This window comes from Miniopterus schreibersii (genome assembly GCF_964146895.1).
Source record: "Miniopterus schreibersii genome assembly, chromosome: 15".
Classification (NCBI taxonomy): domain Eukaryota; kingdom Metazoa; phylum Chordata; class Mammalia; order Chiroptera; family Miniopteridae; genus Miniopterus; species Miniopterus schreibersii.
Genome location: NC_138115.1, coordinates 38,328,258 through 38,343,200, shown reverse-complemented (window position 1 = coordinate 38,343,200; position 14,943 = coordinate 38,328,258). Strand labels below are relative to the sequence as shown.

Here is a 14,943-nt window from a genome sequence, read left to right as displayed (position 1 = left end):
TTTTGCCACGTCAGAACAAAACAAAAATAAAAGGCCAAGGGTGAAGTTCCTCCCACCACAAGAAGAGATACTGTAAGGACTGTTTACCAGGAGGCCTTTGGCACAGCCCAGCAGTCCCTGGAGAAAGAGCGCATGACGATCGCCATGGCAGCTCAGCCAAGTATTCAAAATATATCGTGCTTCATGCTTAAAGAATTATGTTTATCATTTCCTCTAATCAATTTGACTTCACAAAATAAAGAGTAATATATCACTCTTAAGTTCTCAGAAGAAAGGAGTGTCAGAAATCTTACAAATAAAGTGTGTGTTAAAGAAAATGGGTAGAGAGTGGGCTCTTAACTGACGAGAGGAAATCGTGACCTCGAGAAAGCACCCCTGATTTCTCAGGAGAACTATTACTTAACAAAATCTCCACGATAACAATGAGTAACGGCCTGCCAAAGAATATAAATAGAAAAAGATTTAATATATATCCCGTAGTCATGAGATTATAGGCCAAGGGAGTGTGGTGCTAATAAGATCACTCCCTCAGCTCCCAAATCAAATTCCGCACAAAATAATATTCATATTTCTAACTCTATAAGGAGAGAAGATAATCCTCTATAATTTGCAGCCCAGTTGGCATTTATTTTTCTATAAGGAAAATAAAGAATTCAAAATGATAAAATAATTTCATTTGGAAGTAGTTTTTAATATGCTGATCGAACTATAGCTCTGAATTTATAATGGGATAGTTTCCATGTTTTATATATAAATACAATGAATCTCTGATAAGAACGAAAAATGAAAATAACCTGAATTATTTCGCATTCATTTGCTTATTTCCATAACTGTAGCCCATCTTGGGCAGTTCGCAATCTTTTCCCTCTCTACTTCATTCTATTACTCTCACGAATGTTACTCAATAGAAAATCGAACCAACGAAAATGAAGAATTCTTAATGCATCATTAGGCCTTTGGAGCGCAAAAATAGACTCCATCAATTAAAAACAAAGGTCCAGAAAGATATTTTCTGTGTTCTGATTATTAAAACTAAAAAAGGGGGGCAGTTTTCAATAAGTCCTTTCATGTATAACTTTAATTATTAGCTCCATGTAATAATATAAAAGATAATGGAGATAAAAGTCACAAAATATATTCATTAATAAATACATTTTAAATAATAATTTCTAAAATGTGTATATTTTATACTTTCTAAACCTACTGCACATCCATTATTAATATATAAGACTCCTGTTCATAATTATGAAATTTATTTGCTAGTAATTTCATTAATAGTAAATCATTTTATTAGTTATTTGTTGTTATGTTAGAGACACTTTTAAAGAAAGACATTAGGATTAGAATCATGTAATTTATTTGCCTTCTGTTGGTCTAATTTTTCTACTCATATAAAATATGAGATGGACACAATAATATTCAGTTTTGATGTAAGAGGTTATACATTTGCTTTAATATTTCTCCTTTGAAATCTAGTTCTTAGAGAACTTGCCAAAATACTATATGGTATTTTACAGCTACCAAAACCACAACAGCATACCTTCTGGCATATCCTAAATTAAATCGGGACTTTCTGATTCACTACAGCAGCTTGAGAAGGTTACAGTGACTCTCATGGCCATGGCCATGAGCTGTGGTTGAAAAACAGGGTGTGTGTATGCATTTCCATGCACAATCCACAGTGATGTTACCACTGGGGCTGTCATAGGTAAATTCCTCCTTTTCCAGTTGTATTTTGAGATCTTAAGTAATACTTTGAGAAACTTGACCAAGGGTGAAAAATTGGGAAAATTGGAATTGTTCAACTGGGTGTACAATAACTAAAGTTCAGGAAAGCTAATAGAGAAATATTTGGTTTGTGTGGTTGATTGTTTTTGTCTTTTAGAACATCTCTTGGATGCTGATCTCAAGCAAAAATATATTTTAATGATAATTCATTTAGGATGTCTTCCTAGATTCTCTCCCCAAACTAATGCCCCATTGTGTGTTTTTTATGTGTTTTTAAAGGACAGTCTCCCTATTTCCAGAATACTTTGCAAGAAATTGAATCAAGGTGTGTATCACAATGTATTATGGTGTTTATCTTCCTGGCTAGGACTTGAGTTCCAAAAGGTTAGGGACTGTGTCATTGGTTTGTGTTTGTTTATTTAGTTTATAGCCCCTGAACCTAGCATAGCTAAAAGAGGAAAAATTCTCAATAAATATTTATTAAATGATCCAGCAGGGGCTGTGCCGAGTGTCATCTTCCCATTTTCTTTGCTCTTACTCATGCCAGACCAGAGAAAATGGCCCAGTAGGGGAAGTAGCAAGTACACACAATTTAGATTCCAAATCTGTGAAAAGCATTTATATACATTGCCTCAAACAATCCTTTCAAGCTTATTGTGATTTAGAAAGCTTGCTTTTCTATTTCACCCAAAGGGAATCTAAAGCTCAGAGAATTCAGGTGTATGTCCCATAGTCATGTGGCTTGGCGGGAATGTTGTAAAAGCAGTATTTGCATCTAGGTACTTATGCACCAAATCCACAAGTTTTGCTATGAAACCACAGCAATATTCCATTCTGGGAATTTCTGGGCAAAAGGAAACCTCCCATCTTCTTCAAATAAGACAGCAACAGGCTACAAAGAGATAAAACATCACCCCAGAGTTCAGATTCTAACTAAACCTAAACTATTCCTTCATGCCCTCACTGTTTCATCTAATAAGGGACCGATAAACAAGGTCCTATCTAAGCAGCTACACATTATGTCTTTTTAAAATCCACAGCGTGAGAATTGATGGCAGCTGATAAAATGCTGGGTGCCCAGATCTAGAATCATGTAACAATAACCCAAGTGCTTTAAATGCATCAGTCCATTCAATCTTCACAACCACCTCTGAGTCAGGTGTTCATGATTCCATTTTGCAGGTGAGAAAACTGAGTCCTAGAGAAGTGAAGTAACATTGCCAAAGGTCACACATCTACTGAGTGGTAGAGCCCTAATTCAAGGTCTAATTAGTTTGACTCACAGAGCTGTGCTCTCAGCCATTACACCATCAGATACTCTGCTCCTACCCAGTAGGAGATATTTATAAAACCCTTATGAACCTCAGATTCAATCTGTGCAATAAATTTTTTCAGTCCCTTCCTGTCTTTTTATACATTGTAAAATAAATTCTTCCTTTAAATCATTATGTGTTTTTAAAGGACAGTCTCCCTATCTCTAAAGACAAATGTAATGTTGTACCAATGGGGATCCACACTTGAATTATCCAAACTATCCGTTCACACACTTTCTAATTCAGCGGATAATTTATCACACTCTATCCTGACCCCTTTGAGCCTGTGTAAACCTGAAGAGTCTAAACCAAGAAAAAGTGATATTCTAGACACTTGTGTGAGTTTCAAGACTCAGGAAACAGCATTATAGCATTAATTACTTTCCTCATTTGTTTGTGTGGGGTTTTTTATTTTTACTATAGGTTAACAAAAGTAGACCCCTAAAGGCACTGTTAAATCTGGAAGCTGGAGCCAAAAACTTCCTAGTCTTACTATATTTGAGTACTTTAATATCTCTGTCAATGCCAGTTCCTCAGTTGAGTATTTGCTGTCAGTAAAACTTTAAATTGCTAATCGGCAGCCCACATGCCCAATTTAATCCCCAAATATGTCTGGGCATTCCTATTATTTTCAATTTTGATTTTGTTGGCAAAAAAGAAAACCTGGAGATTTCATGCAGATTTCCAGATTCACACAAAAAATCCAGATTTTGAAACGCTCATTTCATGCCAGACATTTGTCACTACTGGACTGAAATTGCTCCAGAGCAGAGCAAGTACCTAGAACTGAGGTAGGGATCCCTCCTTAACATTCTTAATCTACACTATTGCCACACATCCAGGCTGCCCCCTTCCTGAGTCCTCACTCCTGAAGGCATTTGAATGTTGCACCCCAGGACTGAAAGTCTCCTTGGTGATTTAAGCTTGCTTTTTGGAGGTCATGTCTTACAAAATTAAATACTCAAGGTTTTTCTTTTTCATACTATAGGTTTCTTTAATCTGCAATGGCTCTGTTACAGAGTGTACTAGAGCAACACAATTTTTCACTTCCCCAAAAGTTTATTGTTTTCCAATCAATCTAGGTGACAGGTTATCTAATCTATCTCAGTTGAAAAGTATATTCCCAGAGGTAGATCTCACAGGCTCTGGGATAGGTAAAATTTTGGCCCCTCTGTCATCATTCCTGTGAGTACTCTACCTTCCTTGGCAAAAGGGACTTTGCTGATACAATTAAGATTACTAATTGGTTGACCTTAAACAGAGAGATTATCCTGAATTATCTGGCTGGGAGCAATCTAATCAAATGAGCCCTTAAAGAGCAAAGAACTTTCTCTGGTTAGAGAGGTAGAAGAGATGTGGGAAAAGGGAAGTCTGAGATATTTGAAGCATGAGAAGGACCAAATCCACCTTTGCTGTTTTGGAAGATGGAAGGTTCCATGAGCCAAGAAATGCCGCTAGAACTTGAGAAGAATCCTCAGCTGACAGTTATCAAAGAAATGGGGACCTCAGTCCTACAATCACATGGAACTGAATCCTACCAACAACTTGGATGAGATCAAAGGAAAATTATTTCCCAGAATCTCTAGATCAAAGATCAAGGCTAGACAAGCTTGACTTGTCTAGCCTTGTGAGACCCTAATCAGAGTACCCAATCAAGCTGCCTGGAATTCTCACCCACAGAAACTACTACACAATACATTTGTGAGGGTTTAAGCCACTAAGTTTGTGTTGACTTGTTAAGGCAGTAAAGGGGTACTAACACAGGCTCCATGGTCACTAGTGACCCCAGAGGGTAGTATCAGAAAGACTCAGAAAGCTTCATCCACAGCAATCATTATTTCTTTGCGGGTGTGACTATGTCATTAATCACTTTTGTTTCTAAGCCAATCATATTGATTTTGAGCCTGTAATCATTTTCTATCACTGCCATAACAAATGAACACGAACCAGAAAATAAAGAGGCCAAAATCGGTACTGAGAAAATTAAGTAAGTAAGGTAAAAATCTCATGGAAACTGAACCTTTTCGATTTAAAATGTTCACAATGATCTCTTATAACTATAATGTTGAATGTATTGACGTGTAAGGCAAGGGGGGAAAAAAGCTTTCTACACTAAATTTGACTTTATTAAATTATTTATCAAAAGAACACTAAAATTGCCATTGTATCAGCAGAACATTTGCTACAGTTTTAAAATTAAATGCAGAGAGCATTCACATAAGTAATCAATTCAGGACCTTCTTTTGTCAAACTCTGGTTTTCAAGTAATATTTTAAAAGGAAGCCTTATTTTACTAGTGCAAGAATCTTATATAAGAAATATATTCTCTCAATACAAGACTGTTTAAACTATACTTATCTCTGAAATATGTACCATTTTTAGCAGAGGAGAGATGGGGACAGATGACCATACATTTCAGTGTTTAATACCACGAAGGTATGGAATCTTCACTTAAACCTATCGTGCTCCCAACTCTATGCTAAAGTTTTTTTCATAGGGTATATCACTACCTGAAATTATAATTTTGTCTACTTTATTGTAGTATATGCCTCCTAATAGAAAGTTGGCCACAGGGGCCAGTGACTTTCACTTCTTTTTGATCGTTAGACATCCAACCTTTAGATTTGTGTCTGGTATATAGTAGATTCTCAATAGATACTTGTTAAATAAAGACATAAATGATAAAAACCCAAGGTCAGCATCCAGCAGTTCTGATTATACTGCTTTTGATTGTATTCATCCACTCACCAAATTGTTCCTATGCCTTTTGTTTCTAAGCTTAATTTCTCCAGTGTCTTCATTAAAACAATGTCTTCCCTTCTTTATTTATTCAACAAGCACTACTGAGCACCTTGACTATTCCCTCATTCACTCAATATTATTCATTCATTCACTTACTCACTCATTCAACAAAGAAAGCCAAGAAGTGGGATCAGAAGAGTAACAGGGGCCTAAGTCAGGAAGAGCCTCCTAGGCCACTGTAAGATCTTAGGCTTTTAGCAAGAGTGAGAGATGGGTGGCCACTGGAGGACTCTGACACAGTAAGTGTCATATTGTGACTACCATTTGAATAAGACCAACCTTGCTAGTGAAGCACCGATGAAAACATGGTCATAGTCAGGAAGCTGTTGGAATACTCATGGTTTCTGACTGCTCATGCTCTCATGAAATTCAAGCTAGAAATAAATTTTATTAAAACACAGGATTAATTTTAGAAGCTGTGGTAAGACACTCAGCATTCATTATAAATTGTTGTCTCTTTTGCACAGTCCCACCCCATGCATAGAATCATAGGATGTTGACACTGCAAAAAATCAAAGAGCCCAACTGACTGTAACTGCCTCAGTTTACGGAATAAGGGGTTCAGTTTTGCTCATTCCAGGTCAAGGTTCATTTCACCTACACCATGCTATCTTATTTCTCCTCTGTTCAAACCCAATGTCTACTCTACTCACTCTCATAAAAAACTATCTATAGCATGTTTGTCCCAAAATTTAAAAGTTCACTGCCTTGAAAGAGGAAAAAAAGAGCATTTGCTGGCAGCCACTTAAGACTCTCCCAAAGACTATGATGCTGGGTCATCCCGCACTGAAAATCCCACTAGTTTTCAAGCTTCCCCAGTAACCACATTGGAGAGAGAGTCTGTACTAAGTTGGCTTTATCATGCTTTCCTGCGAAGAACTTAACTTTATGATTTACTCAACCGACCTCCCATACAATTTGAGTGCATAGGGCCAATGAATGCCACTCTCCCCACCCATCATTTCTTTGAGGCGTGTCCTATTAAAGCAGATACTATGTCTTCAGTGTATCCTGTTGCTCACTATAACTATGAATGTATTCAAAGTTTAGAGCCTGGGTACCGAGGAAGTACCTCTGCTATAGTATAGAGCACAGCAGCTAAGAAAATCTGAGATGCCACTCCCACACTTTTAGTTCTGCAACCTTTGGTCAAGTAATTTCACCTTGTTTGGTCTGTTTATAGTATAGTCTGTCTACAATATGGGCCCACTAGGAGTGAGGGATCAATAAAATAATACGTATCAAGCATTTAGCACAGAGCCTGACACATAGCAAGCACTCAATAAATAGTATCGTCGTTTAAACCATTATTCTAGGTATGTTCACTGTGAAGATGGACATGCACCTTCCAAAATGATAACTGAGCTCAGAAAGCAGGCATTTCTACCTTTATATCACCTGGTGATAAAGACTACTTATTGGAAAAGGGTCATTCTAGAGCATGGCAGTGTGAGTCCACAAGCAATTCAGCCAATTCCTTTCTTCCGCCTCTTAGATGTTTATTTGTTGACATGGGGAAAACTGAGGCAAGAACTTTAAGGTTCTTAAGATAAGTTTGAAGTGAAGGATGTGGAGTTTGAGTGCCGGATACAAAAAGCAGGGGCAACGGGGTAGATTAAATCCCCTAACAGGGGAACCACCAAGGGCAAAGGCACAGGTAGATCTTTCCATTCTTTTAGTTTTTATCTATCTAAGAATGATGGTGAAAGACAGTAAAAGGGAGGACGGCTGGAAGGAGGGGAGAAAACAAGGGAAGGAATAAGAGAAAGTTAAGAAGGAAAAAGCAAGGATTAAAGAAGAGAAAAGAAGAAACCAAATAGTGAAAGGGGGGGCAAGAAGAGCGAGGGACAAAGGAAAGGAGAATGGAAGGTTACAAAAGGCTGAGTCTGCGGCCCAGCGTAGGCCGAAGGTAAACGCCAGGACTAGCACCGTAAGGCTAACGGAGAACACGAAGCACATTCACAATCGAACACATTTTTCTTACATTCCTGGGCCTCTTCTGTGAATGAAAATGCCTTTATCTTTAGAAAACTGAAGGTTTGGATTTTCTTGATCTTTAAATGCCAATGACATCACTGAGCAATTACTTGAGTCTTTGTTTTCATGGTTACATGGACGTTATTGCTATCCTGTTGAAGGAAACCTTATAACTCACAAGTGAGGTGAATACAAAGTGAGGTGTCCTCGAGGACATCCGTTTTGCCAAGAATACTGGCCTCCTAGCAAAAGAGGGCAAGACTGGAGTGACAAGCCATTCTAGAGTTGACAGTGATTATACAGCTTAACCCAATTATTCTGCTTTTATTTGCTGCTATTTGTCAAAATATATGTACAGCAACATTTAATATTCTTGATACCACCTCTTAATTAGATTTCTAGATTAGCTTATTGATTGAATGGACTCTGTTGGACAAGAGAAACAAATAGACCATTCAAGATTACGATTAAACTTTCTTTAGTGGTAAAACTTTGACTTCATTTTCCCAGTTAAATGCAGACATAGTATTCCAAATTTGGCAAAAAGTTGACAGCCTGAAATTCCATAATCTGTTGTTTAGGTGTGGAAGCCAACCAAGCATATTTCCTCATCCACAGATAAATTTCTCTTTAAAAGTATCCAACCTCTTAGTGTTAAATTAGTAGGAAGTTTTACAAGGTAGATGTCCTTTATTGATGTCCAACTTCCTAGTACTAAATTATATGAAATGTATTTCACATAATATGTATAATTTAGCAAGTCAGTTTAGTTTTAAATAGTGACACTAATCATAACAGATGAGAGGTGATAATTGGCTTGGATTCTGGGGATTACAGTAGAATGGGACAGAGGTAGGATAGATACAAGCAGGAGTAATAGTAAAACATATTTATCAGCTAGTATGGTCAAGTCACTGGCCAATCAGAACAGATGCAAATATAAGCCATCAACACTGGTAGGCAGACCTGTATGTGTCAGGTAAACACCTACCCAAAACACACAGTACATGATGAAGAATTAAGAAATACGTAGGCGGTAAAGGGGTAAAATTTCTGGATTTCATGATTGGGTATATGATGGTGCCATTTCCCAAAATCAGAAAGACTAAAGAAAGACTAAATGTAGAGTGTTGGTGATAGCGGTAATATAGACTTTAATTTCTAACGTAAGAAGTTATAGGTGCTTGTGAAATAATCAAATGAAGAAGTAGACAGTTGAATAAATGTTTCTGGAGCTCAGAGGCCAGGTACAAACTAGGGATGCAAACTGAGTCAGCACATAGATAAGATTTAAAACCAGGAGAATGAAAAATATTACTTAAAGGAGGGGTATGGAGAGAAGATATAAGAAGAGGACCCAGGATGAAGGCCCAAGGTTAGAAAGATTCACCCTTTATTTAGAAGCTGAGTAAGAACACAGCTCACTTGATCTTACCAAATAACAATTACAGCTAAAGTTGTTCCATAAGTGGTGAAGCCAGAGGCCACGGTGGAGTAAGATGGATAGGAAAGGAGAGAGGGAGCAGAGATAACATGCATAGAGACAAGGCTCACAAGAAATCGGACAATGGCCTGGAGCAGAGAAATGACAGAAGGGATGCTGACAGGAATGGGGTCCAGAGTTTGCTTTGAATATATAAGATATTAAAATGTGTTAATATGTAATCTTCACAACTCCATGATCCAGTGATGTTACTTTCCCCCATTTATCAGATGAGAAAACTGAGGCTCAGAGAGGTTAAAAAATGTGATCCAGATCTCACAGCTAGGAAGAGGCAGAGCTAAAATCTGAACCCAATTTATCTCCTTCCAAAGCCCTAAAATACACTGCCACTTATCACAGTTTATTGCACTTATTTATCCATATAAAATCTCCCTCACTTTTTAAGTACAAGGACTGAGTCTAACTCATCCTTGAATCCCCAGCACCTAATGTGACATCCGGTAGTTAATAATGGGCACTTAATAAGTATGGTGCAGAAATAAATAAATAAATGAATTAACCAAAAGTCAAATTCTAGCCTTTAAAACAAAGAAAAAATACAGAACTTCTCTACAGTGCCATAGTATGAAGAACAGTAGAAATACAGAAAAATTGGACAGCCTTAGAAATATTTGGAATATTGTGAGAACACAGAGAAATCATGGCTTTTGTTAAGGCTGAATATAACACTTAAACCTGTATTCAAAATGTACTTTCTTCACACCGTTGCATTTCTGAAGTTTGTGACCAGCAAAACAGAAAGAACTTGCCCTAATCTTACACAATCACCAGTCTCCACAATAATGAACCACTCACATGTCACTTATTTTCCCCCCTGCACTTAAAATACATACAAGGTCCTTAATCCCACATGGAATCCATTCTCAGGTAATAGTGATTTCATTGTGCTGTTCCACATGAGGCCAGCATATTTGTTACGAAAGGGAAAAGTGTGTTCAATCATTGTGATATTTTGTGTGCCTGGCAAGACAAATGGATTTTTTAAGCATTCATGTGATTGACTGATTCCTCTCAACCACTGCATGTTCTGCTCAGCTGTTTTGCTGGCATATTACTTCAGAGCTCTTTTAATACAGGTATTAATCGTTCCCTCAATCATATGAGGAAGGCAGTTTTAGAAAAGTTCCTAAGGTTAAAATCATGCATAAGTTTTAAAATGTGTGAACTGATGTTTGTCTTAAATGTTAATAACTTAAGTCTCTGCTGAAAGAATTTTGTTTTGAGCTTCCTCCAATAAACATCTTCCTTCTCAGTTTCAGAAAATTTACCCTTGGAAAGTTTAACTAGGAAAAAAAAAAGAGTTTTTCAGGTTAACAAAATAGATCACATTGGATTGGTTTGGTTTGAGTTCATTAAGATTAGGTAGAAAAGAAATTTAGGGTCTGCCTATTGACTATTTACATGTATATTGTCCAAAACTACTTCAACCAAGTTAAATAAAATAAGGGTACCTAGGCAGGCTGAATCTGTTCTGATTACTTCCAGACAGCTTCTAATGCTACAAAGTTTTAAAAAAATCTTTTTTGTGCTTAATGTAAAGATTACCTGCCTACCAATTTCCTTCAGTTATCTATAAGCATCAAGTATTTTTTTTTTCCTAAAGGGGATATACTATACAATTTAGCTATTCATTTATGCAAATGATAGTAAACAGAATTATAAAGACAGATAATAAACAGCAAATGAGGTTATTTTGTTTCACGCTTTATGTTGTCAGAGTTCTGAGCATGGTTTAGTGTTTTCTATTCATGACTTTATATTACCAAATTACTCCCTGATGGTGTCTCAGATGTGCTTTTGTCTGCAAATGAGAAGGAATAAAATACCAAGACATTAACGTTAAATTACAATCGTTAATGGCGTAAATACGAAAATAATTACTGCATCATACCATCAATTGTTATGTGTTCATTACTGAAGTTCTTGTAAAGCCTTCATTTTCTTGTTACAATTATTTTTCCCCCCTTTATTTTTGTCTGGCTATTTTATAGCCCTGACAGTACTTTAGCAACATTCAGCAGTTACACAAGCCATTTAATCCTGCTCAAAGCTTCATTTAAACTTCGTTTTAGCTGCACTTTATTTGTGTATATATGCCTTTTACTTCTTTCTGACAGTCGAGAGGTACTTCTGGAGTAGGTGCTGGAAAGATGCGACGGGGAGATGATCTGAAACCAGCAATGAACTTCAGTGAGGCTCCAGGCCTGCTCGAACATCGCTCCCCAAGGACCTTCTCATCAAGCAAACTTACTGCGCCCCACCCTCTAAGATTTTAGCTTCAGGGTCCCGCTCCCCCCCGCCCCCCCCCCAGCAGCATCTCTTTAAAATTCACTTACAATTTGACAGTCAATCAGGCAAGATGCTTTCAAATCTCTGCTCCCTCCTTGCCCCCGTCTGGTTCCTTCTCATGGGCTCCCCTTCACCTGTCTCTTCTCCCCCTCCCTCTCATCCCCCCGCTACCAGGGTTTTCTCCCTGGCTGGCAGAAAAGGGATCCCCTCCAGACACACACGCACACAGACACACGCCAGCCGCCTGCCTTCAGGGGGTCTTGCAAGTGCACCCTTTTGTCTGCCGCACTCTGAGACCCTCACTTCGCTCCCGCCCGCCAGCCACCCCTCGGCCGGGGAGCAGCAGGAAAACTCGCAGGGCGGTCGCCCCCTGGAAGGGGCCGGGTGGGGGCTGGGCGGCCCGGCGTCCCCAGCCGCCGTGCGCGCGCGCACACTAAGAAGTCACCTGTTCGCTTTCAAAGCCAGCTCCAGTGCTGGGTAAAACTTATCCCTCCCCGACCCCACCCCCACCCCCACCCCCACCCCCACCCTTACCCTCACCCTCACCTCGGGGAGTTCGCTACCGGAACGCTCCCCACGCATAGCTTTTCCAAGACTCGGAGGGGGCGGGGAGCGCACGCCGCGCGCCGCGCTCACACCCCCCCCAGAACCTCTCCGTCCCTCCCCCCCTCCCTCTCTCCACCCGTGTCCTCCGCAGTCACACACAGCCCTTCCGCGCCGACACGCGCGCACAAGGAGCACCCCACCTCCGCTGACAGTCCAGGCTTGGGCGCCTCGGTCCCCCAGGTTGTCCCTCTGTCCCAGTCCCTCTGCGGGGCGCCAAGCCCCTGCCACCGACTCCAACTGCTGCCGCGTGCAGCCCGGCGCCGCCGGCTCCCTCACCCCAGACGAGGTTCCAAACTTTTTCTCGTCATTTCTCCGGCCCCGGATCACGCGCATCCCGCAGGTTTGACGCCCTGGTCCGGATCCCAGACCACGCGTGGGAACGGGGCGAGGACCGCTGCCGCCTGGGGCGCCAGGTCTCCAAGCGCCCAGCCCCAGCGTGCGCGGGACCGCCCGGGCCCCGCCGGGGCGCGAAGGGGGCGTGGGCGGGCCCGCCGGCAGGTGCACCTCGCCGGCGCCCCCCGAGTTCACGCCCTGAGGGACCGCGGGCTTGGCCTGAGGAGAACAAAGCTGGAGTCCGGGGACACTGTCAGACTGGAGGCGTTAAGACAATAGCAATAAAGGGAACTTGGGAGCAGGACCGCTGCGCAAAGTTGTCTCCAGTCCGACTGTCCTGGGACGAGGGCAGCAGGCTCCCGCCGCAGACCCCAAACCCCCCTGGCCCCGGCCCGGCCGCGAGACACGCAAAACCCTGGCTCGGCGGCCGTTCCCTGGATGCTCTACAAATACCCGGGGCGTCCACACTCGGCTTAGGGCTCCGGGGACGCTCGGGGACTCGGACAGCAGCTGCCGGGCGGCAAGGCCCGCCGGCGCGCTCTCCCGCCGTTACCTTTCCGAGGGCTGCCTGGGAGTCCGCCGCGCCGCCCGCCGGCTGCGCCCTCAGCCCCTCTCAGCCGCGAGCGGACGGCAGGAGCCGGCTCTCCGACCCCGCCCCCCGGCGCAGGCCCCGCCCCCGGCGCAGGCCCCGCCCCTCCGCCCCGGCGGACCGGCGCGGAGCTCAGCTGGCCCAGTGGGGCTTCCGCGCGGGCTGCGCCGAGCGGGCGGCTGCAGCTGCTCCCGCTGCTGCCCGCGCTGCCGTGGCGCGGCCGCCGCTGCCGGAGCCTCCCGTAGGCCGAGGTGCCCTGAATTGTCCAGGGGCCTCCCCAGAGCAGAGCATGGGGAATGCCCTCTAGAACTGGACGAGCGTGGCCCATGCACCTGCAGCAGCAGCAGCAGCACCCGGAGCTTGCTCTTAGTGCAAAACGCTGAGCTCCACCCCAGATCAACTGAATCAGAATCTACGGGGGTGCGGCCTAGCATTGAGTATTTTAACAAGCTCCTGGGCTGGTTTCAAGTACGTTAAAGTTGGAGAAGCACTGCTCTTTTGCGCAAGAACTAAGGGGCTGATAAGATGCAATCCTAAAGCCCGGGAGCCCACCCGGCCGAGGGTTTAACTTGGCTGTGTTTGCAAAGCCGGAGAGTACGGAGTACGTTGTCTGCGCCCTGGATGTCATTCATCTTGCTTTATTGACTGCGAAGTCTTTAGAGATAAACAGAGGGGGGAACACATTTACTTCTGATCTGACAGCTCTAACGAGCTCAAGGAAGAATTATGTAAACATTATTAAGTGTAATAAACACGTGTCGGCACCAGGCAATCTTCTGTGGAGTTGGCAAAAGCCCGCACGAGCCAACGTTTTATTCATAATGTCTTTTTAACTTTATGTTGCCTGTGTAATAGGCCTTTGGCTTTGCTGTTGCCCAGACGGAAAATCATTACCCCGGTAATGGATGAGCCAGTTCAAAAGGAGAGCCACTGAGATGCTGAGCACTTTCATTCATAAAGGCTGTGTATCAGAGAGGGGGAACCATCTCCTGCCAATGTAGCCATTTTAATTATCCAACTGTTGTCCAGGCTTCTTGTTTCAACTTCCTAAGTCACAACATGGCTTAAACGGAAAGCCGAATGAATGTTAGCCATTCGTAGCCTTACCACATTATTTGTAGTGAGCTCCCTGGCCTTTTTTCTACTCTACTTTCCACAGCTTCAGGTCTTATTAAATGGATCCTGGAGGACCTGGTGATTGTTTGCCAGGGGGAGAACAGGAGAGGGCTCTTTGGCTTCCACTGCTAGCTCCAGGAATTGATTCTGGCTTTGAACTCTTAGTTTTTTGTAGATTTGGAATCATAAGGGCAATGGTGACAGAGCTCCATTCTTACCCAACTCCACGTCAAGGGAAGATTTCTTAGTTCAGGCTGCAAGGAACAGGCCCTAAGTGAGGATTTATTAAGAAATCTTGCAGGTGATTGATTAAGAAAGTGCTCCTGAGGGAAACCACAAAGGGAACTGGAGAGCAGAATAGAGAAGAAGACAAAGCCACTTAAGGGTCTGGAAGTCAAGTAAGGCTCCACCTGCAGGGAAGCTCGGGAGCTTAAGTTAAACCTCTAAAGAGTCCCAAACTGAATTAAGAGAGCTGGGCATTCATATTCCTTTTCTGGACAATATATTTTCTGGACAGTTAACCACTTCCCAGAGGAAATAACTTCTTGGTACTTCAGAAGGCTCCAGTGGCTTGAGGGCAGTCCCTCAAAGGAAAGTCAAGGTTGCCAGCTCTTTAAAGCAATGGGATATCAGAAATTTAGAGGAGGTGAGATGTCACACAAAAATAGTAAAAAGGATTTGAGGTT

General features: G+C 42.1%; 1 protein-coding gene across 2 annotated transcripts in view; it reads right to left on the bottom strand.

Annotated features, from left to right (window-relative positions):
• The window catches only part of RARB (retinoic acid receptor beta), a 571,444-nt gene extending 558,239 nt beyond the window's left edge, over positions 1-13,205 (bottom strand). The window contains exon 1 of one of the 2 annotated variants that reach the window (XM_081159689.1): positions 13,106-13,205. The gene's annotated coding sequence lies outside the window, so the exon portion shown is untranslated. The remainder of the gene's footprint in view (positions 1-13,105) is intronic. The other variant, XM_081159688.1, reaches the window with a different exon arrangement.
• Between the last annotated feature and the right edge of the window lie 1,738 nt (positions 13,206-14,943).